The sequence below is a fragment of the Erpetoichthys calabaricus genome, chromosome 5 (genome assembly GCF_900747795.2).
Source record: "Erpetoichthys calabaricus chromosome 5, fErpCal1.3, whole genome shotgun sequence".
Lineage (NCBI taxonomy): Eukaryota > Metazoa > Chordata > Cladistia > Polypteriformes > Polypteridae > Erpetoichthys > Erpetoichthys calabaricus.
Window position 1 is genome coordinate 141,859,665 of NC_041398.2, and position 25,475 is coordinate 141,885,139.

Below are 25,475 nucleotides of genomic sequence, written 5' to 3' on the forward strand. Positions count from 1 at the left end.
GAAAATAGTGACTGAATTTTTATGATGATGTCTGAGATAACCTCACAAAGTGACTTGGGAAATGATCACAGAAAAGGTACTAAATGGTAGCCCATAGCCCCTGAAGCTTAGAGACAGACAAGAAGTATGAAACTATTTTAATAAGGAGGACATTTATTTGCTATGTAGGCAAGAAGACAAGTTGCCCAACCACTTAGATGGGCACTCAGCTTATTTAGCACAGCTCATGGCTCTCAAATGAAAATGCCACTAACAGACATTTGAATATGAACCCAGCATATCCAGGCTTAAAAAGAAAGACACCTAAATAATTAAAGAGACTTTATGACCAAATTCCCATGAGTCACACCGTATTAATCTACTCCCTTGCACCCCCACCCCCTTAATTTCTATATATTGCCATTGATTTCTGTATGTCCTATCATTTTCCTGTGATGATGACACCTGGTGTGTTGTTGAAAGCTTAAGAGTAAAAAACTGTGTAAAGATTCGTGTATTTGTGGATTACTAGCTTTAGCTATGCAAATCAAATCACAGACCTTTGCTTCCATATACAGTCATATATACACACATAAATATATATATACAGTAATCCCTCCTCCATCGCGGGGGTTGCGTTCCAGAGCCACCCGCGAAATAAGAAAATCCGCGAAGTAGAAACCATATGTTTATATGGTTATTTTTATATTGTCATGCTTGGGTCATAGATTTGCGCAGAAACACAGGAGGTTGTAGAGAGACAGGAACGTTATTCAAACACTGCAAACAAACATTTGTCTCTTTTTCAAAAGTTTAAACTGTGCTCCATGACAAGACAGAGATCACAGTTCCGTCTCATAATTAAAAGAATGCAAACATATCTTCCTTTTCAAAGGAGTGCGTGTCAGGAGCAGATCATGTCCTAGAGATAGAGAAAAGCAAACAAATCAATAGGTCTGTTTGGCTTTTAAGTATGCGAAGCACCGCGGCACAAAGCTGTTGAAGGTGGCAGCTCACACCCCCTCCGTCAGGAGCAGACAAAGAGAGAGAGAGACAGAGTTTGTTTTTCAATCAAAAATCAATACGTGCCCTTCGAGCTTTTAAGTATGCGAAGCACTGTGCAGCATGTCGTTTCAGGAAGCAGCTGCACAAAAGATAGCAACGTCAGCATTTTTAGACGAGCACCCTACGTCAGGATCAGAGAAAGTCAGCGCAAGACAGAGACGGAGAAAAGTAAGTTGGATAGCTTCTCAGCCATCTGCCAATAGCGTCCCTTGTATGAAATCAACTGGGCAAACCAACTGAGGAAGCATGTACCAGAAATTAAAAGACCCATTGTCCGCAGAAACCCGCGAAGCAGCGAAAAATCCGCGATGTATATTTAAATATGCTTACATATAAAATCCGCGATGGAGTGAAGCTGCGAAAGGCGAAGCGCGATATAGCGAGGGATTACTGCATATATACGGTATATATATATATATATATATATATATATATATATATATGTTCAAGTTCATTCGTCCATCGAATCGACAAGGACCATCTAGTCATCTGGTTGAGGGTGGGGTGGGTCTGGGTGGGTGCATAGGTGGCTTACTAGTCCGATGCATGCTCGGAATAGTCTCTGGCAATGCGGACAGGGAATGGTTGCAGCAGACGATGGTCTAATGCTGTTTTTTCTGGCTTGTCTGCCTTGTTCAGCTGCTGCGGTCCTGCTGGTTTCATAAGATTGAGCCCCCTTCTTGACAGCTGATCTCCATTTGGTTTTGTCCTGAGCTGTCTGTTCCCATTTAGTAGGATTGATGTTGAAGGCTTTCAGGGCAGCTTTGAGTGTGTCTTTATAGCGCTTACGTTGACCTCCTTGGGAGCGCTTGCCTTGCGTGAGTTCACCGAAGAACAGCTTTTTAGGAAGCCGATTGTCACCCATACGGGCTACGTGTCCTGCCCATCGGAGTTGAGACTGCATCAAGGTGGTAAAGATGCTAGGTAGGTCCGCTCTGGCAAGAACCTCCGTGTCAGGCACTTTGTCTTGCCACTTGATGCCGAGAAGCTTTCTGAGGCAGGTTGTGTGAAAGTGGTTTAATTTCTTGGCGTGACGCTGGTATACTGTCCACGTTTCACATACGTAGAGCAATGTAGAGAGGACTGCCGTATATACTGTATATATATAATGTGTGTATCATTAACTTTCGTTAAATTGCAATAATATACAGTATATAAAAGATTTATTAAATTGTAAAAAAATGCATGACTAATTAAAAGTTGTCTAGATATCATGAAAAGCTACATTTTATTCAGTTTCATTAACATACTTTTAATTTCAGATTTACAGGTTTTAATTCATAATTTCCCTCTTTTTAAATGCTGTTAACATTTTATAGTGGGACTTTTCCAGCCAGCACATTTCAGAGTAGTCAGTTCGATTTATTTCAAAAGGTCTGTTTTCATGTGGGTTTCAGTGTTAATTAGTCAATTAATTACCGTACTTTTTTATATACATCATTGCAGTTTCTCAAAATGTAATGACTTATTTATATATATCACTTCACATTTTCATGCATTTATATCCTGCATTTCATAGTTGCCTTTTTATTTATGTCATTTCTGTACAAATGTCTTTCCATACACTCGTGACAATAGAGATTACCAGCCTAATTTAACACACCTGGCTCAAATATTCCAATGTTCTTTAGGAATTTCAAGGAACACATAACCAAATTTTAGCGACTGGCAAAGTCACAACAGTAGAACAAAATATTACCAGATTTTAGATAATGGCTTCCTCAATTCAGAGGAGCTGGCTAATTACTGTATATGACAATTTAGCTAACAATAAAAGTCTAGTTAAAAACCGTACCTTATCTTCTTGATTTTCAGAACAGCCGTTCTATATTCTGGCCATTTAGCCCACCATTTACATATCCTTCATCCTTGTACCGATTGTTATAGAGTTGTCATGGGTAAACCAGGTGTTTCACAGCGGCTATGCATTTTTTCAGCAGTCTGTTATGTGTTGTAGTCCATCCATCCATCCATTTTCCAACCCACTGAATCCGAACACAGGGTCACGGGGGTCTGCCGAAGCCAATCACAGCCAACACAGGGCGCAAGGCAGGGAACCAATCCTGGGCAGGGCGCCAACCCACCGCAGGACACACACACACACACCAAGCACACACTAGGGCCAATTTAGAATCACCAATCGACCTAACCAGCATGTCTTTGGACTGTGGGAGGAAACCGGAGCACCCGGAGGAAACCCACGCAGACACGGGGAGAACATGCAAACTCCACGCAGGGAGGACCCGGGAAGCGAACTGTGTTGTAGTCTTAATTTATTAATTTAATTTGAGTGTTTTGTAGCTTTTTAATAAAATATTATGCACTTAGTATGCTTCATTTTTTGGACCACTAGCAGTGTTGTGTCAACTCTTAGTACAAAGTCAAACTCATGAGATGCTGGAGAGGTAATAATACCTCAACTGACATGGGAGTACCTGGTCATTTCCATTAAAACTATTTGGCTGGAGACTGTTGCTGCATATACATCATTCTTAATATGTTATTTTAATTATTATCTTTATAAATATACTGTTAACAAAGATGAAAATTCAACATGCCTAATCACCGATCACATCAATCTGCAAAAACAAGTTAAATCATCTGATGTTGGTCTTCTTACTGTTATAGACTCATGTGTAACATCTAGCATATGCTCATTCAGTTTTCAGGGTCCTATTCCCTGAAACGTTCTTTGTAAATATGTCAATGAAACTCCACCAGTGTTTTGTTTGATAGCTCGTCTCTTTGGTAACAGTTACAAGTTTAATGTCTAAATTACTCATGTATTCAAAATGTTTTAATCCTGGTTTTACTGTAATGGCAAACCACCCTCATCAGTACATTTTTTCCTACATATGCTCTTCAAAATGTATTCCTTCAAAATGTATTCATAATTGATAATTCATCAATTATGTCATGTTCCTATACTGTAATGTACATTGTTACTTTGAGTCCCTGCTCCAGTTTTCTTTGCAAGGTGCCTTGTGATGGTCTGTATTATGACTGTCAGTATATAAAATAAAGATAAATAGGTTTGATTTGGTTTCTTTGTAAGTCTTTTATTATTAAAGAAATTTATGACAAGCATATACACATCTCAATGGCATCAAATATGCATCTCTGCCTTTGGCTACTTGGTTCTTTCCAATGTTAAGTGGCTTTACAATAAAGAAAGCACATGATCTTAATAAGTGAGTGAAATAAAAATGTAGAATGAATAAAGTGAGTCTATGGACTGAATCAAGTGCTATGTTTGCATAACATTCTTGTGAAGTTCATAGAAAAGTAAAATCCATTCATGCTGAGTTACTGAGATTTCAGCCAGAGAGGTGAGTTAAAGTTTTAATTAACCATGTTTTTGGGGTATTTAAACAATTATGGATAAACCATCAGGAACAAACCTGCTGTTATTGTTGGTCATCTAGGAGTTGCTAAAGCTAAAGCACTATGTTTTTGAGCATAATTTTAGTTAATTTATTTGTTACAGAACCATTAATTGCCTGTTTTAGTTTTAAGCAGCTGCAACTTAGGCCACGTTCACATTACCAGGCTGAAGTGACTCAAACCCAATTTTTTTTTTGCCTTAATTGTGACAATAATTTGATGTTTTCAGGGCTGTGTGAACACTGAAATCTGATCTTTTTCAAATCAGATTTAAGTCACTTTCCTCTGTAGTCCTAGATTGGATACATAGCTGAATGTTAATAAAACAAGAATTAGAAAGGTCATGTGGTTTTTTGCTTGAACATATGGTCTGAGCTCTGCCGTCATAAGCTAGCACGGGCAGCTAGGCAAAACACCAATGGAGGTGGGAGCTACAGCTATGACAGCAGTCACGGTCCCACCATTGCTGGATCCTTTCTCATACTCAAACATCTTTGGGAGCTGCAGTGTATAACTGCAAAAACAGAAAAACCAAACCATCTGGCTTTCAACTAATCATGTACAGCTGACAAACTGTTTGCTGTTCTCCAGAGCAAAATGCAATGCATATACAAGCTACTACTGTATTCATTTTGTCCATTTTAGAGTCATCAGATTTTGTTTTATTAGTGATGTAGATGACTCGTACCCAAACATGTCAACGTATGCATGTGTGCCATTTCAGAAGACATATGCTTTCACATTACAGTTAAGTACAGGTCACTTGTACTTTTGAATGTGTACCGTCAAAATAGGGAAATCCAATCTGAGTTAAAAAATTGGAATTGAACAACGAGCCTTAGATGTGAACATAGGATTAGGTTTTAATTTTTGCCTGTTTTCTAAACCAGCCACAGTTAAAAACGAAATGCAAATAACAAAGAAACCACCAACTCCCCAGCTTACTTGGTTCCATACACATCTGAGGTCAGTCAGTCAGTCTGTCATTCAGTATTTGTATTAATAAAATGTTCAAAAATAAATCAGGAAGGGTAGGATGTTGAAGTGCAAATCTGTTCTGGTCAACAAAACAAATGGATAATGCTCTCAGAAAAGGAAACTTCAAAATGTAATTAAAATTTACCTTGGATGAATGAAAGTACTAACAAACAATATATTTAAATATCAAGTTTCATTATCAGCAGGGACTGTCTTCTAATTAGGAAACTGATTGGAAAGAAAAGACAATGAGTGACTATCCCTGTCCTACTAGGATAACTACTAAGTATGATTTAGATTAGCAGGTTCAGAGAATGGATGGATGAATGGATGGATTGGAAAAGATTTATGGAGCAATATGTTTAAGTTTTTAGGATTTATTAGTTGTTCCATTTTTCTCTAAGTCCAGTGCAATTCTGGGACCTTGTCTTTACTACCATCTGGCTAGTGCAAGAGCGAGCTCTGGTACAGGGGTCAGTCCACTATGGTTTAACATACCAAGATTACATAAAATACCATATTTTTGTTGTAATGAAGACCAAATTAAGCAAGCTAGCTTGAGAATGAATGAGTTAATGTGTGGAGTTATAATAGTGCTATAATATATATATATATATATATGTATTATATATATATATAATAGTCAATAAACTGTTCTTACATTTCTGTATCTAATGTCTCATGCTCCATGTGTGAAATGTCAGGATCAATGAAGGATAGAGGATCATAGGGCTTATTAGAAATCCCCTACCCATCACTGTGGTCACACTGTAGAGTACCTCAGCAAGCTTTATGAGGGAAAAGAATTGGTTAGGAACCTTATGTGTGTCTATTCCTACTTCTGTTTTCTTTGCAGCTTACTTTTACATTTTTCTGCCAGTGCTTCTTAGTCTTATGCAGATGTTGTCTTTGATTTCTGCAATACTCTAAGCAGCATTTATATCTACATGTAAAATTAACTTTTTTTTTAGTCAGCAAATGTTTATTTTTATTTTTTGAAATGCTTCCCAAGCTTTGGGTTTGTTCCCCACCTATTGGCAAAGAGTCTGGCTCAAGATAATCTTCAGGCATCCATCTAGTAAAGCATGTGAGGTTTACAAATAAAAGGCTTATGCTCACAAAAAAAGAAATAAATACACACATGCATATTTATATATATTATGTACTCACATATGTATAAAAATATTTATATATGTTCATTAAGGTTCACTTCAGTGGTCAGAACAGAACATAGGAATCCCACACTGGAAGTTTGTATTTTAATGTGAATGTACATGCACATGAAACTGAAACTCAGTAAATAAATAATTAGTTTATGGTTTCTTTGATAAAGGGCTACTTAAAATAAAATAGTACCAGCCACCAGAAAATATTACATAAATAAAAAAATTGTACTATTTTTATTTTCTTTTTCTATACAATTTTTCATTTTGTGAAATTTGGAGGAAAGGGGTGGCAGAGTGGGAAATGTGCAATACGATAAAGGCAGGAAATTTGTGTACTTTACTTTGAATGCAGTATTCTGCCAAGCCCTTGCTGAAACCAGAACCTGCTGATTATATGCTGCCGGAGTTATCTTTAAAAGTTCTCAGCAGCGTTAATCTTACAACTCGCTTGACTCATAGTCACATATTTAAAATGTTTGCATACTTTACGCAAAGTTGGTCCACTGTATGTGTTGTCACTTTTCCTCTGAGTTGCAGAGTGACTTTCTAGCCCTGAGACCTAAGGGCTGACAATCTGAAAATAGCTCACAGAGTGGCAGCCAAGCAACAGCAGCAGCAGGAGCTCAAGACCTGATGTTCTCTCTCTGTCTTTGCCTGTAGAATTTGAACTCAGAACTGGATATAAACACTGAAAATAATCATCTGGACATTTGAACAAAGAAACTGAAGCACAAGAGCTGAATGTGAAGTCTAAACGGATACACCTTTAGACTTTTACCTAGGTAAGTTTTTGTTTTTATGTGCAAGCAAGAAATTCATTTGTTATTTATTTGTGTCTGTTGGGTGCCACTGCACCCTAGTAAGTTCTAGGAGTTTGAAAAGAATGACCTGTCTAAAGAACAGAAATGCCAATTTAATTGTAATAATTGGGCAGGTGACAACAATCCGCTTATGGACATTTACTGTTCATGTGTGCATACTGCATGAATGGAAATAGTAAGGCATAGTTTTTTCTGTGAATAAAAGTAAATATATAATTTCTTTTATATATATATATATATATATATATATATATATATATATATATATATATATATATATATATATATATATATATAGACATATATAATGGTTATTATATATGAATTTATATTATAATAGCATTGTGATTTTTAAATAAAGTAGACTAGTAGGCATAAATTTTAAAATTAACCTGTTGTTTTTGTTTAATTTAATAATATCACAATAATGTTTTTGGTGTTTTTAAATGATAGCAGCATTTAATTTTATTACAAAAATTCCTTTTATTGTATCTATGTGTTTCTATATTTTTGCATATATATGCTCAACTGCACTCATATTATCTTAATATTTATGCTGCATGAAATCACAATACTTAAGCTATCCCCAGAGTTTTAAATTTTAAAGCTTTCAAATATTGTTCATTTCAGTTGAACATATCATTTTGCAGTGTTTTTCACTGAAGAGATGCTAATAATTTTTACATAGGTTTGCAGGTGTAAAGCATGAACAGACACATACATAACTGTGCAATAGATGCATAAGCACATGTCTATCTAAATAAATAGCAAAAAAGATAATTTTATAAATATGACTTTTAAAATAATACTGTACTTCTTACTGTAGTGCTTACTGAAGTTTTTGCATAACAATATAAATAATATCTATTTTTTTCTGTTGGCAATTCAGTATTGCATCTTGATCTTTTGTTACATCATTTTGTGTTTTATTAGAAATTTACGATATTTTAAATTACCATATTACACACAGGACGTAGGAGTGAAAAATGTAGTTTGTAAGGGTAAATTTAATCAAACTGAATTGAATGATCATTCATTTTATTCTAAAGCATCCATCCTTTGCCTCAACCCATATCTAATAAAGATTGATGGTGTTGTGCTGCCAGTTGAATAGCGCTTAAGAGTAAAAATTTCGCTGTATTCTGGACACCTAATGATAACGAAATTATAAACCTATAAACCTATGGTCTTCCACTTTACGAACATAATATAAGAAGTTTGACAAATGAGAGGAGATCATTCAGTCCAACAAGTTCATTTGGTTAGCTAGTAGGTGCAATATGTGCCCCAATACCTTATCCAGATACTTTTTTAAAGTTGTTAACATTTTTGCTTCTACTGCATTAAGTTTTATTAATTTGGGTAAGCTTGGTATTAAGTTTAAAAACAGTATTTTGCTTATTTCCTTTAATATTTCAACTTTATCCCTCTGCCATTGTTAAGCTCAATGGGATGATATTGCCTGAAAAAGACATGATATGGAGTAAAGATTGATCACTTTATTCATAGATGAGGATTTATAAGTTACCACATTTTTTCAGCAAATGATAATAAAATTAAGAATGTGGTTTTCTTGTTATACAGTATGTATACATTATATGAGCAGCATTGTGCTCCAGTGGTTAATGCTTCAGGATCACAGCTCCGCAGACTAGAATTCAACTTCCTACTTTTAACTATTGAGGAGGGAAATTGCTCTTTATTATATCCATTTGGTTTCACTCTTGGTACTCTGGTTTCATCCCAGAGACCTCCATATTAATTTCATCAGTGACTTTAAATTAACCTGATGTGATTAATTTTGGGAGCGTGCACTGCAGTGGACTGAGGTCTCATCTACGACTGATTCTTTTGCCCAGTGGTGCTTGGATAGACACCTTTCTGCAATCCTTCATTGGTAAAAGAAAGTTAAAATAATGGATGGAAGCTTCATTTATACTATTCAATGCAAGCAATATGTAGCTGCTTTGTGAAGGTACACTTCATTATAATTAATTACAGAATTACATTATGCTCTTTGTAGACTATGAGGAAAAAATGTCTATAGAAGTGCAGTAAACTTCTCTGCATTCAATGCATTCATTATGAGGTACTAAGGTACAATATGTTACAGATTGTTAAAATGACCGCAATTGTTCTATCATAAACTTTCCTCATAATCATTTGTGAAATTGCTTTTATGGTAGTCTTCGTTCAGTATGTGTCAAAGGATTAACCCATACTAACAGACAGATCATGTTCAATTGCACTTTCAAGTGCCCTCATCCAATAATAGAAGAACCTTAATCACATACTTAGAAATGAGTTATTTTTAGTCTTTTCTTGGACATCAAACTCTCCTAACTTTGATGTACTCATTGTGCTTTGTGCGCTTGTTAGCCTTCATTCGGTTACATTTTGTGTAATAGGAGTTCTTTACAGTGTAATTTTTCACAAGACACAGTTATGGCCCTGTGAAGGAGAGATGCTCTCTAGTAACTGTTAGACATCATCCCATTGAAGGTTATTACCATTTTTGCTTTCTTCTGGTCTTGCATCATAGTGCATATCTGTGTGCATTATTTTGTCCTTGTTTCGTTGCTTTGTTTTAAAAATATAAATAATGTAGTATTTTGGACATTTATATTCTTCATATACAGTTCCAGTGGCAATCTCTGGCAAACGTGTGCCTGCCTGTAGGAATATGTGAGTTACTATACTTGTCAGTAAACTTTCTTAGTGATCTGGATTAACTGGCGACTCGAATTTGGCATTTTTAGAGACAGCGTGTATTACTAAGGCTGATAAGCTGTCTGAAGATGCATGTTTCTTTTTGTCCTGCTATGAACTGGTGTGCTGTCAGGGGCTGGTCCCAGCTTTATAACTGATGATGCATGTAAAGAATCTGCATTTGAATAAACAGATTCTAAACATCCACCCATCCATTTTCCAACTCGCTGAATCTGAACACAGGGTCACGGGGGTCTGCTGGAGCCAATCCCAGCCAACAGCCTAAAAATAATGACACATATGTTTTTAATTTTACATTTAAGTTTTTTACAAGCTTCAACTAAACATCACATCACTTACAACCACCCTGATAGCTGACAGAAGACATTCAGCATGATCACATGTGTATAGTCTTCTTTAGTCTCTACCTAAACTAGTCATTCTGTTCTAGGAATTTATTCTTTTTATCATCACTTGCATTTGCTCAGTTCCTGAATCACCCAGTAGAAGAGAGTATCTATACACATGTGGAGAAATGGCAGGACATTTGGTCATACTTACACTGCGAAAGAGCTGCGAGGACTGAACTTGTAATTTTGTACTGTCCTGTCCAATTCTGCTTGGCCATGCTGTCTTCAATGAAAGTAAAAGAGTATGTGTTTTGTAAATACATTATTTTCTGAAAAGTTCAAGTAACAGTTAAGTAATTAATTAAAAAGAAATTCAGAACTAAGCAACTGAATGTGACTGACCAACTAGACAAGGACTGACATCAAAAGTAGTATTATAGTAGCAGTGGGGCAAAGCTGTTACTCCTAAACTAGCAGGTCTTGGAATCTTTTATCAATATGCTTGACTAAAGGAAGATACAAGGACTGATGCAGGCTTGTCCATAAAGAACTACAGGCAGTGGGAAAACAGGACAGTTACAGTAAGATATCTGGAATTTATTAGCAAAGAGAATGGACAAGCCCAGAACAGGTGAATAACAAAAATTGCTAGTTTGTGCTTTGGAGAGTGGTGTGTCCCTGCACTAAGTTTATGATCCAAGCAGTTTACTGTGCCCATCTAAACTTTTCAGTGTAGGCACAATTCGCCATCATGTCTTTCCTTCCATAAATGAAGTACTAGGGTGTTGTACCGTGTTAGCCATTATGAATGTAGAGAAAAGCCAAGCAAAATGACACCTTTTATTGGCTAACTAAAAAGATTACAATATGCAAGCTTTCGAGGCAACTCAGGTCCCTTCTTCAGGTTACATCTTGCCTGAAGAAGGGGCCTGAGTTGCCTCGAAAGCTTGCATATTGTAATCTTTTTAGTTAGCCAATAAAAGGTGTCATTTTGCTTGGCTTTTCTCTACTTCCATAAATGAGAAATTCTGAAGTTCATATTTACCTCATTTCCGAAAGTCCTTGCCTATGGTTCTGTGATCAAATGTTGTTAAGTATGATCACATTTTTCATTGCTCACATTCCACTTGTCAGAAATAAGGAGTTACCATAATCACAGCCTCTTAGCATATGAGTGGAGGTGAAAGATGACCTTGAATTCAAGTGACATCCTGATTAAAATTGTAATGACCATAATAACACCAGACTGTCAGAAACATCTAAGCAGGGTATCATAGTGAAGCTGGTCCCTTAATACTACAAGATGGCAGGGCGCTAAAGACGAAGAGGGTCAGATACTAGGACCTAATGAATTGAGTGTCATGGATGAAGGTAAGAAGTTAAGCAAAATGATATCTTTTATAGGCATCTTTCATCAACACAGATGAAAAGGTTATTGCAAAGGAAATGGTGTACACAAAATACAGAATAAAGGTCTAGATACCTGAATATAAGAACATAAAAAATTTGGCAAACAGGGGGGGGGGGGGCATTCAGTCCTTCAAGCCTGTTTTTTAGCTAATATCTAAGCTGTCCCATTATCTCATCCAGATACTTCCTTAACACTAGAATTACCAGAGTCTATGAAAAAAACTCGTAGATCCGGCCCACCTTAAAACCGTTCTCACCTCTCTTTTGTCTTCTAAATGTGCCGATTAAGAGGAGCAGCGAGCAGCCGGCTATTCCATCCCCCACCATCGCAGAACGTTCACTAAGTTTTCCCAGCTCATGCCTTGTTTGATTATCTGGGAGTGACTGAACTGCTGGAGTTTTAGAATGGAAATAATAGATCGCTGTTTGGAATACATGCATTTCATGCGTGTTCCGTTTCTACAGTAATCTGTGTAAACACATTGCTAAAACAGAAACTTTTTCATATTTTAGTAATAAATGTTACAAAATATAGGCATAAACTATAGAATCTGTGAAGCCTGAAGTCCAAACATCAAATAAACACTTTCACAAAAGGTTCAAGGATGATACAACAGCTTCCGTGGCTTAACGCTATGGTTTGTTGACTTGGAGCACAGCTATCCTACCGTGCTATATAGACGTGAGTTCGATTCTCAGCTTTGAAGAAAGTGGTTTTTTTTTTTTTCCTCAAACGGACATTGAATTTATAAATTGGTATGCACTGTAAATCGTTAACTTTAAAATGTCAATCGCGGTTATTTCTGTTGATTAATTCATGCTTTTTTACTTAGAGTCAGAACAGGAGCTTTTTCAGCTTATTCAGCTTCTGATCTGACTCAAACAGCGCAACTTCACACCCGATCTGACGCTGTTCGTTTTCAAATAATATTGCATTACTTCGACGATGTTTTCTGATTGGTACTATTCGCGTCATAACATGATTTCTTGAAAACGTCACATATATTTGTCTCTTTCTTTTTTTAAAATGTGCGTTGTAGCACTCAGCAACTGGCCACCTGCATGTTCTTGTGCACACTGAATAAGACAGCGCTATATGCAATCATCAGATTCAAATGTTAACAGTTATATAGCACAGAATGGAAATCAGCAGTTCTTAGTATTGCACCACGCAAGCTGTCATATCAACCGCCTACTGTAACTTGCTTTCTTTTTTCTTCGGTTATAGTCTTGAATAAAAGTGCACTTGTTTTGTTATACTTTTACATCAACATATGTTCCTGTGTTTGAGCTACATGGGCATGCTCAAAAAATACACGTATAATGCCACGAAAAGTGCATGCAGACACTTCAGTTCACAAGCATTGGTACGACAATGCAGTCACAAGTACACTGCAGAGCTTTAGTGCGTCTTTATGTGAAAACAGCATCAGATGGGGAGTGTCTGATGATTGCATATAGCGCTGAAGTTACTGCTCTTTACTATGCTTTCCTCTGCATGTCCTGGAGTACAAAAGAAACAGCATACAGCAACACGTGGGGACTGGCAATATCGGGGGAAAAAAACATGCGGTCGTATGTATCGTGATACACTGCAGAACTATAGCGCGTCTTTATGTGAAAACAGCAGTGTCAGGTGGGGGGCGGTAGGGAAGGATCCTGAACGCGACTGAGACAATGAAAAGTGAATTTAAAAAATAAATAAAGCTAACCTTTACAAATATCATAAATTACACCGGCTGTTACAGACTGAAATCAAATGTATCTTTTTATTCTAAAATAGTGAAAATAAGAACACTTCTCAAAAGGAAGTCGTGCAGGATCGAACTCATAACCTTCGGATTCCCAGTCAGCGACTGATACTGTTGCGCCATGGAAGCAGTGATAACTCATGTGTGTCAATGTTGCACACTAAGGCGGCTTTTTTTGGCGGTGGCTTTTTTTTTGTACCTTTTGTGAAAGTGTTTCTTTGATATTTGGACTTCAGGCTTCATACATTATATAGTTTATGCCTACATTTTGTCATTTGCTACTAGAATATTGTTAAACGTTTCTGTTTTAACAATGTGTATATACAGATTACTGTAGAAATGCAACACATATGAAATGCGTGTGTTCCAAATAACAATCTATTATTTCTACTCTAAAACTCCACTTCACTCCCAGATAATCAATCAAGGCATGAGCTGGGAAAAGCTCGTTTACGTTCTAAGTCGTTGGGGGGATGGAATAGCCGGCTGCTGGCAGCTTGTCATTATCAGTACGTTTAGATGACAAAAGACGCTGGCGGAGAGGTGAGAACGGTTTTAAGAAGCGATTTAAGGTGGGCCGGATCTACGAGTTTTTACGTAGGCTCTGGTAATTCTAGTGTTAAGCTTGTCAAGGTTTTTGCCTCAACTAATTGGCTCAATAGCTTGCTGTGGATTCCTACATCTCTCTGCATAAAGAAGTGTTTCCTGGCTTCAGTCCTACAGTATATGCATTTCCCTGTTTAGAAAATGGCTTATAAAAGTAATTTGGCAGATTAGCTAAGGTATTTCTCCATTTACTTCAAATTGTAAGTACCCTGACATCTGAAATACTCCTAATCAAAATATTTTCTCCCACAAGAAATCTCTTGCTCATTTGCTTGTTTTTGAATTCAGTCTTTGCTGCATAATCTATGACAGACTGCGATATTAAATTCACCTTTGAGGCGCATGGTTGTGTTTTATACCTGTGCAAGTACATACATGCCTCCAGCCCACAGCCAGTGTCATTTCATGCCGGAGAGATTCAAAACATTATTAGATGTTCCCACTGGGCATGTTATTCTGTTATCATCTGAATCCTCCTAGCAATTTGCAGTTTCTCTTTGACTGTCCTGTCACATGCCATCAAATATTATTGAAAATCAGATTTTGATTTTAGCAGCTTTTCCATAAGGAGAATAATGAAAAGTAGCTAAAATCCCCAAGAAAATGTGTGATTTCATGTCAAATAATCTTGTAGATTTTCTAATGTAGTGTCCATTCTATGATTGTTTATCCAATTTAGAGTCACAAAGTGAGCAATGGCAAAATCGATTCTTCTAATAAAATGTAAAAATCTTAATTGTATTTAGGGTTGTTATTGGTTTTGACTCTGTAGGCTTTAAATGTAGGAGAACCAAAATTTCACCATCAAAATCACAACTCTCCGGCACTTATATTTTGCAAAACTTGCTCATTTATTTGAGCACATTGAATGTTTGTAAAAATAGCATGTAACTTGGCTTATATTTTCACTCTTAATTTTACAAATGATCTATTTCATGCATTTGTTCATTCATGAATCTGCTGTCTTCTGCAACTGCAGCGTGAGCTTTATGATACTGGAAAACAAGGATAGAATTTCACCGTCAATGACTTTGCTCTGAATTGTTGTGCCTGAGTCATATGTTATTCAGGTTTGCTGTTTTTGATATGTTTTTGATACAATGCAGTTTGCAAGTGTAAACCTATGGGCAGCTCTCGGTCTCAACTGTGCCTTATCCTTACTACACCTTCTGTAACATCTGTCCCACTCTGTTTATCTTTAGCCTCACCTCCCATTACGTTATGTGTTACCCGATATTTTTCAGGCTTAAGTGAACTCGTAACTTTCATTCATTGCTCAGTTAATTACACTTTCAATTTTAAGTTCCATGTGCTTCTTCTTGTTTAAGTATTCTTGTCTTTTTATATCAGTATTTTTTGTTTCATGTCTTTGTAATCAAATTGTGATACGTTCTCACTGTCAACTGTTTTTTTTGGTTTGCAATTGTTACATAAGAGGGCTTAGTAACCTTAACTTGTTTTCTACTGCTGGTCACTTGGTAATAAATCCATCCTTCAATGGTGTTGTCAGTTTTCTCCTGTCACTCAGACAAACCAGGCATCAACCATGGGTTCAAAAAAGCAGGTGAGGTCCAATTTGGATGAAGCTTTATATAGATCAGCATGACAACGTTTTGTTCATTGTCTCAATATTCTTTCACCTCTACAGAATATAAAATAAGATAAGGCTACGCTTGCTTATTTTAACTTAGATAGCTTCCTGTTTTCTGAATAGTTGCTTCTAATATAGCTGCACAACACCACACATCACATTACATATACATGACATATTAAGCCTTAAATATCTGATGACTCCATCTATCATTTTTAACACTGGATGCATATCTTAAGGATACAAAGTCATGTATTAAGTTTCCAAAAAATATTAAGAACAGCAGTGGATCTGAATGACATAATTATGTAGTTTCCATAGAAGTTTATCTAAATGTGTTGTAACCAGTAGAGGGTGCCACTGAGCCCAAACCCTAGAGTCAATAATGTCCAACATAGTCACAGTTTAAAAAAATCTACCAAGCACTTTTTTTTTACAATCCTCTCCTTCTACCTCCAGTTGAGTGTTACCTGCTGCTTCCAGACTCTGACTTCCCAAGGTAAGGCAGTGGGCTCCTTTTATACTGGACCCAGAATGGCTTCTGGTGACTTGGCATGACTTCTGGGTAATACTTATGAGTTGTTTGGGAACCGGGGTAGTCCCCCCCTTAAATCACCCTCTTGCAACCTGGGACCTCAAAAGGGTGGTACTTCCAGACTCTAGTTCACATGAACCCCTTCGGGTATCGAAGCCAAGACACCTCCAGTAGACCACTTCCACCTTACGTATGAGGGATCAGACTACTCCTGTCCTCTAGCTTCTGCTTGTCCATCCCCTGGCATCTTCCATTTTGACCAAAGGTCATGTCGTTGCCCAGCCAGGATTCCTGTCTGTCTTCCGTGGCACTCATAGTGTCAATGTTCATTCTTAAATGGAATTAAAGAAGAATACAGCAAAAAGTAACAGTAAAGTAGAAAAAAAATAGTTTTGCTTGAAAAGAATAAGAAATTGGAAATCAGTTCTTTTTGAGTGTTCAATTTTTTAAATCAGATTGTTTAAAAATTATTAGAAAAAGTTGCAGGTGTAAGGTAAAGGTCAATGAAATACAAAATAAATAAATAAAAGATCATGTCGTGAGAATATAGGAAAAGCATCAGGTAATAGGACAGAAAACACATTGCACCTGTAAAGAACTGGGAAAGCATTATACAGGGTACCACAAGTAGTAGAGGGGTGGACACTGAGAAAGTAAACTGTGTATGAATGGTTAGGTATGAGCAGCAAACGTTTTGATGTGAAGATGGAACTTCATCAGGTGTCTTTGTGATGAAGGTCATGACCAGAGAGTCACATTAAGGAATGCCATAGGAGTTTTTTGATCCTTGTGACCTTACAGTGATAGCAAAAAGTGAGGTGAAATTGAAGAAGAAGAAACTGAAATAAAAAGCTGTAATAGAAACTGAAATAAATGGCCAAGATGTTTTTTTCAAGTTAAGGTTCAGAAAGTATGTAAGAGATGGCTAGATATTTGAAGTGTGTGAGATGGAAGAAACTTCCTCAGTTCATTGCCTGCTCAGTGCTTTCTAAAGAGACACAGGAGTATGGAAGGCAAGCTGCAGGTTGAACTTTCTTACAGCTGTGTTGTGATCCTGGATGATGATGCCTAAAGTATAAAGTAAAATATCAGTAATGTAGTATTGAACGTGGATGAACAAACAGACTCAACACTGGTGGCAAAGGTGAAATGTACATGGACTTTCTAGGAGTAGTACGAGGGTTGTCTGGGTTCCACGCGGAATTTTATCGTTTGTCGAGTGTCAGCCTGTTGAAACCTGTTCTGCTGTGTAGAGGGATTATTCAAGTGGTTGCATGTTTTTGTTCAGATGTTTTGCTCCCTCTCTTCCTTCAGAATGAACAAGAGAAGCAAACGAACTGAGAGTGCGCAGCCGGCGCTAGCGGCAAAGCTCCCGACTCCGTGCGTGCGTGACTTTCAAGTGATGATTTTTTACGACTTTTCTGATGGTTTAATCCGCTCGGTGAAACGCACCATGTTTGCCATCTTTTTCAACATCGATGGCATTGTCACGTCAATTCCGCTGATGGAGAGGAAAACTGTGACCTCTGAGTGGTACACCACTCAGTGCCTGCCTGACGTTTTTTCTGCGATTGCTAGAGGCCGGTCCAAGAACTTGCGACGGCACTTTTTGCATCATGACAATGCGCCAGCCCACACGGCTAATGCGACGAAGCATTTCATTGCAGACAGTGGTGTCAACGTTTTGAACCCGCCACCCTACTCGCCTGATCTTGCACCATGTGACTTTTGGCTCTTCCCGAAGGTGACAGAACCCCTGTGAGGCCACAACTTCGAAACTCAAGAAGAACTGATTGCAGCTGTCAAAGAACAGCTGGACAACCTCCCAAAGACAGCCTTTCGTGAGTGTTTTGTGGCGTGCCCAAAAGTGCATTGATGTTGGTGGTGAATACTTGGAAAAAGTTTAAAAAGGATTGAAGTACATGAGAAAAATACAAAAAAAAATCCTTGGCTACTTATTTTGAGTGATTCCGCGCGGAACCCAGACAACCCTCGTATGTATTATGTCTTCTAGTGGGAATTTTCTGTCATTGATATTAAAGGTTTGTACAACCTGAACATCAGTTATATGTTCTGTGAGCTTAAAGATGTGGTTGATGAAGGCAGAACATTGTAGACGGTTTTGTGATGTATGATTTTGGGTTTCTAGCCTATGATCGCATCTCTGCTTTTTGTGAATGATGTGGTTCTGCTTGGCTTCATTGGGCTCTGACTTTAGGCATTTTGGAGGTTTGCAGCCAAGTGTGAAGCCGCCCGGATGAGGATCAGCACCTCTACGTATAAGGCCATGGTTCTCAGCCAGAAAGCGCCGGAGTGACCACTCCAGTGTGGGGATGAGGTGCTGCCTCAAGCGGAGGAGTTTAAGTATCTTGAGTGAGAGAAGAAGGAACAGGAGATAGACAGGTGGATCAGAGCTGCGTCCACATTCATGTAGACATTGAACTGGTTAGTCATGGTGAAGAGGTAGCTGAGTTGAAATGCAAAGATCTCAATTTACTGGTCTATCTACCTTCCTACCCTCACCTGTGGTCACGAGGTGTGGGTAGTGACTGAAATAACTAGATAACAGATACAAGAAGCAGAAATACGTTTTCCTTTGCAGGATGTTTGGGCTCAGCCTTAGAGATAGGGTGAGGCTCGCAGACTTTCGGAAGGATCTCTAAGTACAGCCACTGCTCCTCCACATTGAATGGAGCCAGTTGATGTGGTACGGCAGGGCTATTCAATTGGCGGCCCGCGGGCCACATGCGGCCCAGAATCAACCTCCGAGTGGCCCAGCCCGTGGTTCCGCCCATAGATAATAAATTAATATATATAATTCATAAATTGTTATTTAATATAATTTAATATAAATTTATATATATTATATTAATATAAATATATAGTATATTAATATAAATATAAAGTATTTATTATGTCTATGGTCCCGCCAAAAACGCGCATTCCTACGTAAATTACGTAGCCTGCAACACGCAAACAATGCAGAGCGTGCCGGTAGTAGCTTAGATTACTATCAATATGTCTTTCTCAACACTGAAACGTAAAATTGCCAATGAAAGCCGTAAGTTTAACCCTGCCTGAACTGACAAATACTTGTTTATTTTACCGCCACATCCAAACGCCAAACCGATGTGTTTAATTTGTAATGAGTGCGTTGGAGTATTTAAAGATTACAATGTGTGGAGGCATCATGTTGAGAAACACCACACTTTTCGCACCAATTTTCCAGAGGGATCTCAAGAGAGGGCTGCAAAAGTGCAGAGTTTGATTGCATCTTACAACCGGAGTAGTACTACCATGGTGCGGTCATTCACAGCCCAAGAGAGAGCTACTGCAGCGTCCCTTCGTGTTTCCTGGATACTGGCAAAAAAGAAAAGGCCATTCACAAACTCTGAAACCGTGAAGGACTGTATGCTGGCTGTCGTGGATGAGGTGATAAATGACGATAAAATTAAAATGAGCGTGGTATCTGCTATAAAAAACGTACCCCTGTCAGATACTTCAAACATTCGTAGGGTTGAAATTCTTGCTGCAGATGTGTATGAAACGCTGTTAGGAGACCTGATGAAAGCTGATACTATGTCTATAGCAGTAGATGAGTCCACAGACAAAACTGATACTGTTCAGTTGTGCATATATGTCCGTTTTTTTTGATGGCAAATGCTTCCGAGAGGAGCTGCTCGGCCTACTGCCGTTAGAAGGACACACAACTGGCGATATAGTCTTTGGGAAAATTTCCACCTTTTTTAAAGACAGTGGTCTGGATATGAAGCGTGTGTGCATGCTTGTGACAGATGGGGCTCCGTCCATGACAGGGAAAGTGAATGGTTTGGCAGCACGTTGGTCCGCTGTTGCACCTCAGTTGATCTCCTTACACTGCATTGTGCATCAGGCGGTGTTGTGCGCAAAACTAAGCGGGGCGCTCAAAACGACAATGGACAGCATTATGGCTATAATTAATTTTATTCGCTCCACATCAAGCCTCCAACACCGCTTATTCCGCATGCTGCTGTCAGAAATGTCTGCTGAGCACCACGACCTTTTGTATAATGACGTGAGGTGGCTGTCCAAAGGCAAAGCACTGGAGCATTTCTGCGGTCTCAGAGAAGAGATCATAACTTTCCTCCGCGGCAGCAAGCAAAAAAAGGCAGAAACGCACTTGAGTCGCATACTGGACGACAACTTCATGGCCGATGCCTGCTTTCTGAGCGACATATTCAAACACCTGAACGATCTCAATTTGGGACTACAAGGCAGAGACAAAACTGTCATCGACCTTGTGGAACAGATGCGCGCATTCCAAGTTAAACTGGACCTTTTCGCAAATGATTTGAGCACAGGCCGAATGCTGCATTTTCCGACACTCCGCAAATGCATCTCATCCCCCGCACAAATCACGGATGTGATGACAGATTTCATTGCGATGTTGAAAAATAACTTTGCTGGTCGATTGGATGGACTTGATCTGCCCACAGAGTTGGCCGTTTTTGTCAGAGACCCGTTCACTGTTGCAATAGAAGGGGACTTATCCGCCAGAGCTAAGAAACTGGTCCCTTCCATTGACGAGGGGAAATTCACACTCGAACTTGTTGACATGCAGTCATCTGTAACCATGGCACAGGAGCTTTCCACTAACGGGCCTGCAATGTTTTGGACTGATGTCAACGCACATCAGTTCCCTAACATTAAGAAAGTAGCGATCGTCATGTTCAGTATGTTTGGATCAACATATACATGTGAGTCAAGTTTTTCACACATGAACTCCATAAAAAGCAACTCTCGTTGCTCCCTGACTGACCATACTCTCCACCAATGCCTTCGAATTGCATTGACAACTTACGAGCCTAAAGTCACTGCTCTCGTTCAAAACAAAAAATGTCACTTCTCCCACTAAGTCAGCAGGGTAACTGTAGCCTACAATACATCAATATAATGTGGGATGCGTAACAGAGGCATGCCTAATCACACATGGTGATTTAAAATATGTTCCCTCAGTGTTGTTATAGTTGTGAATACTGTGCACTTTTTATTTTATGCACTTTGAGATGTTCCTGGGTCAAATGTGTGCAAGTTGTTTATTTTGTTTCAAAAGGAAACAATGTTATTTCTAATAGCCTACTACTGTGCACTATTTTGTTTTATGCACTTTGTGATCAGATAGGTCAGATATGTAGCCTAGGTCAGTTTTTTTTCTTTTGTAAGTGGAAAAAATAGGGGCTACCTCAGATTCTGTTAATTCAGCTCTTTTTGTATGCACCTTTTGCTCTGCAAACTGACCAAAGTTAAAAGAGAAACAACGAATAAACCTTATGTTTTTCAATAAATTTGTTTGTGTTGGTTTTAAAATTTGTCATTACGAGCTGCTTTGCCGCTAAAATGACTGGCCCAGCTAACCTTCTTGGTTTGACAATCTGGCCCAACTGAATTTGTAATTGAATAGCCCGGATTTAAAACAATCTGGTATGGTACATTGTGCAAGAGACTGGATAAAGATGGCTGTGAAGAAAGGAGCGAGCTGCCTAGCACAGTGTTTGATTGTTACAGGTAAGACAGAATCGGGACTGACTGACTTTTTGCAGTTCTGTGTTGCAAACAGCTTCTAGACATCATATTCCATGAGAGAAGAAGAAGAAGAGGGTTGAGGCTTTTGTGAAAAAGTGGCTGGCGTTAAAACCACTTCAGAACTACAGGAGCAGAGTAATTGTAGATACTCAGCACCTTGTTGTTCACATCTGCCATAAATGTTAATCATGTAGGGATGAATCTGAGTAAACACTGAGAAATGTCTTTATGTAATTTCTCCATAATCTCCATACAAAGGAGTCAAGCAAAATGACACCTTTTATTGGCTAACTAAAAAGATTACAATATGCAAGCTTTTGAGACAACTCAGGCCCCTTCTTCAGGCAAGATGTAATACAGAAACTGGAGTTACCTGTGTTTATATACATACTCGTACAAATAACAACATTGGAAAACCTTTAAGTGAGACATCCTAAATGTAAAAAATTAATAGACCTCTTCAGGCTAAGGTTAATTTTTCTGTATTACATCTTGCCTGAAGAAGGGGCCTGAGTTGCCTCGAAAGCTTACATATTGTAATCTTTTTAGTTAGCCAATAAAAGGTGTAATTTTGCTTATCTTCTCACAACATTCATAATAGCTAACATGGTACAACACCCTAGTACTCCTTACAGAGGAACTATTGTTTGCTGAACACTGAAGCTCCAGTTTATTTTTGTGTTTCCATTTAGCATATCTGATTACATTGTTTAGCCTATTCCTGGCCTGTTTGCAGGCGTCCTTATCAGCAGTTTTATGGGCTTTTTCTTTTACCTGATGTTGATTTCTTAGTTCTTTGGTGAACCACGACTTTCCATTGTTGTAAATCACAATAGTTTTGTTGGGAATGCAAACCACTTCACTGAAGCTGATATAACCTGTCAGTCAGCTCATGAGTAATTTCACAAGCATTTTTAAATATGTCCTAATCAGTCCAGTCCAAACAGTCTTGTAATGATTCAACTGACTCATCAGTCCATGAACATATAGATTTCCTTACTGGTTTAGCTAAATTTAGCCTTTGTTTATAAATGGGTAGCAGCTGTACCATAACATGGTCAGAATTAAAGCCCGGTATGCATCCTTTATAGCATGGTGGCATTGATCAAAGTCTTCCTGACTCAGTTGGGGCATTTAACTAGCTGTTTATATCTAGGAAGCTTGATGGTTACATTTGCATTATTAAAATCTGCTATCACTATTTTCAAGGAGTTTGCATGACTGTTCTCCAAACTAGTGGTGTAATCTGGCAACTGCTGCTGTGCTTCATTCACGTTCACCTCAGGCGAAATGTAAACTCCAACAAGAATTATTGAAGAAAATTGTCTAGGTGAATAAAATGTCTTATAGTTAATACTGAATAGTTCCAGATTTCTGGAGCAGTGCTTCGATAATATGGAAACATTACTTCACCAATTTTTATTAAAATACAAGCAGACTCCACCACCTTTTGAATTGTTACAGCAATCAGCATCTCTATCTGCTCTGTAAACCAGAAACCCCAGCAGTTCTAATGCGGAGTCAGGAACTGATGCCGTAAGCCATGTCTACGCAAAGCAATACACTGAAGAGAAAAAGTAATCCTTACTTGTGAGAAGAAGATTAAGTTTGTCTGTTTTGTTCCTCAGTGATCTGAAGTTCGAAGATATATATCGGAAACAGAATCAGAAAACTTTATTAACACTAGAATTACCAAAGCCTACGAATAAACTTGTAAACCCAGCCCACCTTAAATCCCTTCTCACATCTCCGTCAGTGTCTTTTTTCTTGTAACTGTGTCGATCAAGGCAAGCAGCAAGCAGCCTACTATTCCATCCCCCCACCATCTCAGAAAGGGCAAAAAGTTCTCCCAGCTCAAACCTTGATTATCTGGGAGTCATGTACCTAGAGTTGCATAGGGAGATAATATATTGTTATTTGTAACACATGCATTTCATGTGTGTTCTGTTTCTACAACAATCTATGTAAACACTTTGTTAAAACAGACACATTTTTCATGTTTTAGTAATAAATGACAAAATGTAGACATGAACTATATAATGTGTGAAGCCTGAAGTCTAAACAACAATACATTTTTTCCCCTGTAAAACTCCCGCACTTCACTCCAAGATAATCAAGGCTTGAGCTAGGAGAACTTTTTGCCCTTTCTGCAGAGGTGGGGGGGGGGTTTGGGGGGGGGGGGGGGTGGTATAGCAGGCTGCTTGTTGCTTGTGTTAATTGACACATTTACAAGACAAAAGTCGCTGATGGAGAGGTGCAAAGGGATTTAAGTTGGGCTGGGTTTACTGTACGAGTTTTTTTCGTTGGCTTTAGTAATTCTATTTTTAATCCCAAAATGAAATTACTTATGTTACAACTGTGCAGATAGACAAAGGCACAAGTAACATGAACAGCAAATATAAAAAATAGGCATTTAAAGTAAAATAGAATATAACTATAAAAGTAAACTACAATAAATCCTCATTCGCTATGCTCTACAGGTATGCAGTGAATTAAATATAATAGATAATATACATCTGAGTCTCTTACAAAATCCCTAGCTTACTAAACAGTAATAGTTACTAAACAGTAATAGCACGCTGAGCTGGAAATATGTCACATAATACTATTGCACATATTAGTAAAGTATTGTACATTCTGAACACCAAAAAAAACTACTCACATTAGAAGCAACAAACAAGTTATTGCACTTTTAAGTAGTTAAAAATGTTCTTGGAGATCCATTAAGGATAGTTGAACAGCTTATTGTGTGGAGGAGTGACCGGAAGAGGAGTTATAGAGTCTGATGGCTGTGTGGAGGAAGGATTTTCAGTGACGTTCGCTGGAGCATTTTATGCTAGTCAGTTAAATGATAGTCAGTTAGTGATGTTAAAACCACTCCTCTGTCCAACCACAACACTATGAAGTGGGTGATTAGCATTTTCAACAATAGACTGAAGTCTAGACAACATTCTCTGATCTGACACAGTTTCCAAGCTGACCAAATTCTGTCCTACCACAGTGCCAGCTTTCTGAATCAGTTTGTTAAGCCTCTTAATGTCCGCCACCTTCATGCTGCCTTCCCAGCACGCCACAGTGAAAAAAATGGCACTGGCAGCCACACAGTCATAGAATATCCTCAGCATAGTATTACAGACTGTAAATGATCTGAGTCTGCATAGGAAATACAGTCTACTTTGACCATTCTTATACTGTATATGGCCAGTGAGTTCTTTGACCGGTCTAACTTACTGTTCATATACATCCTCAGGTATTTGTAGTCCTGAGCAATCTCCACTTCCACACCCATAATAGACAGGGGAGTACCTGGAGATTGTGTTCTTCTCACATCCACCACCAGTTTTTCAGATTTACTGGTGTCAACAAAACTGTCCCACTACTCTCCTGTAATCCATATTATCACCATGCCTTATACTTCTCACTATTGCAGAGTCATCAGAGAATTTCTGAAGATGGCAGCCCTCTGTGTTGTAGCTAAAATCTGTAGTGTACTAGATGAAATGCATACAATATATATATATATATATATACATACATATATATATATATATATATATATATATATATA

At 38.1% G+C, this 25,475-nt stretch overlaps 1 protein-coding gene across 20 annotated transcripts in view; it reads left to right on the forward strand.

The window, feature by feature from the left end:
* The window catches only part of LOC114651964 (sorbin and SH3 domain-containing protein 2-like), a 439,918-nt gene that overhangs the window by 60,670 nt on the left and 353,773 nt on the right, over positions 1-25,475 (forward strand). For 18 of the 20 annotated variants that reach the window (XM_051928410.1, XM_051928408.1, XM_051928414.1 and 15 more), the window contains exon 2: positions 7,233-7,354. The exons of the other annotated variants lie outside the window; for them this stretch is intronic. The gene's annotated coding sequence lies outside the window, so the exon portion shown is untranslated. The remainder of the gene's footprint in view (positions 1-7,232; positions 7,355-25,475) is intronic. 20 annotated transcript variants of the gene reach the window in all.